Source organism: Muscardinus avellanarius (assembly GCF_963383645.1).
Source record: "Muscardinus avellanarius genome assembly, chromosome: 7".
NCBI lineage: Eukaryota > Metazoa > Chordata > Mammalia > Rodentia > Gliridae > Muscardinus > Muscardinus avellanarius.
The window spans coordinates 49,734,687-49,739,509 of NC_137793.1; positions in this window are offsets into that span (position 1 = coordinate 49,734,687).

Consider the following 4,823-nt stretch of genomic DNA (forward strand, 5'->3'; position numbering starts at 1 on the left):
AGAGATTATTATATTCTTGGTTAAAGTTACCTAAGCATGGCTTTTATTTTGTAGCATTTGATCTTTAGCAAGGTGTCAAGCAATATGCCATGGTATGCTGACAGGAGTCTCTTATACCTCATGTTTAATGTGTCTTGATTGTATGGAGAGACCATGTCCAATTACTGGCCTGTACCTCCTAGGTTTGTGGTACAGGCCTTTACTGTATGATGTGGTGCAGGCCATCACTGCACAGTATCTGTACAATGACAAAGTCACCTAATGATGCCCTGCTCAAAATAAACTCCTATCATTAAGTGATTTGTGACTGTAATGTATAAAATAAACCACTAATGCTGTGTGACTTCTCAAGAAATTTGATGTATCATAAAGCACCAACTGAGATAGCACAAAGAATTAAACAACTAGCTGCCAGTCAATAATTAATTTGTCTTCCAGATCCATTCATTATTCAAGCTTTATTCACATTAAAATAGATTTCCAGAGCTGGGTATGGTGGTATCTGCTTGTAGTCCCAGTACTTGGGGGGCTGAGACAAGAGGATTGTAGGTTCAAAGCCAGCCTCAGAAACTTAGTGAGACATTGCTTCAAATTAAAAAAAAAAAAAAAAAAAACAAGGCTGGGGTATGGCTTGCAGGTAGAATGCCCCTGGGTTCAATCCCAAGAACCAAAATCCATTTTTAATTTTTTATTGGTTCATAGTAGTTATACACTAGGGTACAAGATGGTAGAGGCATATATGCACACATCACTTATTTAGCCCTTCCCCAGTTCCCCAGTTCCCACCGCATTCCCTCTCCCCCCATTCCTTCTCTGTTTGGCTTTGTGACTGACTGTGATATGTTTGAATGTACATCATGTACATTAGAAAATTACCCTTTCCCCCTCCCATCCTCCTTAGTTAAGTCATCTCATTTGTACATCTATGGTTTCTCCTTCCTCATCTGGAGTTCCTCCTATGACACTTTTTCTCCCTAGCAACTGCATATTATGGAGAGCATCCGATTTTTTAGTTTTTATGCTAAGTGAGACTAGTCTCACTTAGCATAATTTTCTCCAGTTCCATCCATGTCCCCGTAAATGACATAATTTTGTTCTTTTATATGGCTGAGTAAAATTTCATTGTGTACATATCCCATAGTTTTATAATCTATAAATATATAATATATCTCTTGATGGACATCTTGGCTGGTTCACATAGATATGCATGCATTAGTTTGGTAATTTGCTTTCCATTCTTTTGAGTAGTTACCTAGAAGTGGTATTGCTGGATCATATGGTAGGTTTGTTCTTATTCTTCTGAGGATCCTCCATACTGTTTTCCAAAGTGATTGCACTAATTTACAGTTTCATCAACAATTTATTAGACTTCCCACTTCTCTACATCCTTGCCAGCATTTGTTGTTGTTTGTGTTTTGAATAATTGTCATTCTAATTGGAGTTAGGTGAAATCTCAGGGTAGTTTTGATTTGCATCTCTCTGATTGCCAATGATGTTGAGCATTTTTTTCATGCATTTTATTGGCCTTTTAAACTTTTTCTTTTGTGAAGTATCTATTTAGTTCATTTGCCCATTTTTTGATTGGGTTATTTGTTTTCTTAGTACTGAGTTTCTTGATTTCTCTGTATATTCTAGATATTAGTCCTCTATCAGAGAAGTTGGCAAAATTGTTCTCCAATTATGTCTTCTCTCTGTTGAAGTTCTTGATTGTTTCCCCTTTGCTGTATATAAGCTCTTTAGTTTAATGTAGTCTCATGTATTTATCCTACTTTTAACTTCTTATGCCTTTGGGGTCTTGATAAGAAAGTTTTACCTGTGCCTATGTGTTCAAGTGTTGGACTTATGACCTCTTCAAGGTGCTGCAAGGTGCCACACATGGTAGTGCACACTTGTAATCACAGGACTTGGAAGGTTGAGACAGGAGGATCTGGGTTCTCGGCTAGCCTCAGCTACTTAGTGAGGCTCTCCCTCAACTTAGTGAGACCCTGTTTCAAAGTAAATAATAAAAAATCAGAGCTGGGCATGGTGGCACACACTTATAATCCCAGCATTTGGGAGGCTGAGATAGGAGGATCGTGATTCACTGACAGCCTCAGCTACTTTGTGAGGCCTTCTGCAACTTAGTGAGATTCTATTTCAAATTAAGAATAAAAATTAGGGCTGGGGGTGTAGCTTGAAGGTAGAATGCCCCTGGGTTCCATCCCCAGTACTGCAACAAAACAAAACAAAAAAAACAAAAAACAATTAGGATGCAGGTATAGCTTGGAGGTAGAATGCCCCTGGGTTCAATCCCTATGCCACATTAGGAAAAAAAAAAAAAGGCTGCAAGGTCCCTGGTCTGATTTCCAAGTCTTTAATACATCTTGAACTGACTTGTGCAGGATGAGAAAGTGGGATTATTTTTATTTTTCTGCCTATGATTAACCAGTTTTGCCAATACCATTTGTTGAACAGGCTATCTCTTTTTCCAGTGTATGTTGTTGGCTCCTTTGTCAAAAATCAATTGGCCAGCCAGGCATGGTGGCACACACTTGTAATCCCAATGCTTGGGAGGCTGAGACAGGAGGATAACACAGTTTGAAGCTTGGGAGGCTGAGACAGGAGGATAACACAGTTTGAAGCCAGCCTCAGCTACTTAGTGAGGCTCTCAGCAATTTAGTGAGACCCTATTTCCAAATAAAATATAAAATAAGTCTGGGAGTATAGCCCAGAGGTAGAAAAGCCCCTGGGTTCTACTCCCAGTACAACCAAAAAATTTTAATTAATTAATTAATAAAAAAACTCAATTGGCAGTAAGTGTACAGATTTCTTTCTGAGTCTTCTATTCTGCTCCATTGTTCTATGTATCTGTTTTTGTCCCAGGACCATGCTGTTTTTATTACTATAGATTTGTAGTATAGTTTGAAGTCAGGTGTTGAGATAACTCCTGCATAGTTTTTGTGCCTTAGAACTATGTTGGCTATTCTGGGTTTTTTGTTGTTCCAAATAATCTGTGTGTGTGTGTGTGTGTGTGTGTGTGTGTGTGTGTGTGTGGTATTGGGGATTGAACCTAGGAGCAGTCTACCTCTGAGCTCTACTCTCCAGCCTTATATTTATTCTTTATTTTGAAACCAGGGTCTCACTAAGTTGCAGAGGGCCTAAGTAAATGAGTTTGGCCGGGAACCTGAAATTATCCAGACTCAGCCTCCCAAGTACTGGTATTACAAGTGTGTACAACTATGCTTGGCTTCCAAATAAATTCAAGGACTGATTTTCCTATGTCTCTGAGGAATGACCTTGGAGGTTTAATCAGTAATGCATTGAATCTGTAGGTCACTTTTGGAAGAATGGCCATTTTGATATTTATTCTGCCAATTCATGAACATGAAAGATATTTCCATATTCTAAGGTCTTTTTCAATTTCCTTTTTAATGTTTCATAATTTTCTTTGTAGAGGTCTTTTACCTCCTTGGTTAGGTGTATTTCTAAGTATTTTATTTTTTGTGTGAAATATCCTGAGTGGAAGTGTTTTCTGAATTTCTTTTTCAGTGGACTTACGGTTGGCATACAGCAAAGCTTCTAATTTTTTCAAAGTGATTTTGTATTCAGACACCATGCTGAATTTGTTGATCAGTTAAAAACCTTTGGTTGAGTTTGTTAGATCTTCCAAGTACAGTACCATGTCATCTGCAAATAGTGAAAGTTTGAGTTCTATTTGTACTCCTTTGATTTTCTTTTCTTCCCTTATTGCTCTGGCTAGAGTCTCAAGTACTATATGAAAGAGAAGTGGTGATAATGGACATCCTTGTCTTGTTCCTGTTTTTAGGTGGAATTCTCACAGTTTTGCCCCATTTAATATGATGTTGGCTGTGGGACTATTGCAGATTGCCTTTATGATGTTGAGGTATGTTTCTTCTATTCCAATTCTCTACAGTGCTTTTTAGCATAAATGGGTGTAGGATTTTGTTGAATTCTTTTTCTGCATCTATTAAAATGATCATGTGATTTTATCTTTGGTTTTGTTTATGTGATGAATTACAAGGATTGGTTTTCATATGTTTATCCAGTCTTGCATCCCTAGGATGAACCCTCCTTGGTCATCATGTATGATTTTCTTGATGTGGTTTTGAAAGGGTGTTGCTAGTATTTTGTTTAGCATTTTTGCACCTACATTTATCAGTAATATAGGCCTATAGTTTTCTTTCCTTGAGCTGTCTTTATTTGGTTTTGGTATGGATTTAATGTTGGCTTCATAGAATGTATTTGCAAGAGTCCTTTTTTTTTTCTATTTCACAGAATAGATTGAGGAGTATTGGAATAAGCTCTTGTATAAAATATAATAATATTCATCTGAGAGTCATCTGGCCCTAGGCTTTTCTTTGATGGTAGGCTCTTTATTGCTATTTTAATCTCTTTGATAGCTGTTGGTTGGTTTAAATTTTCTCTATCTTCTTGACTTAGTTTAGGCAGGTTGTATTTATCTAAAAAGGTGTCAGTTTCTTCCAGATTTTCCATTTTGTTTGAGTATAGTTTTTCCAAGTAGTTTCTGATAATCCTCTGGATTTATACACTATCAGTGGTGATATCTCCTTTTTCATCTCTTATTTTTGTAATTTGTTTTCTCTCTAGTGCTTTATCTATCTTGTTTTTCTTTTTTGAGAAACCAGGTTTTGATTTTGTTTCTTTTCTGTATTTTTTAGTTCTCTGCTTCATTTATTTCTGCTTCGATTTTAATAATATTCTGTCTTCTGCTGACTTTGGGATTAGATTGTTTCTGCTTTTCAAGTGCCTTGAGGTATGTCATTAAGTTATTTATTTGTTGGTTTTCTGTTCTTCTTTGGGCA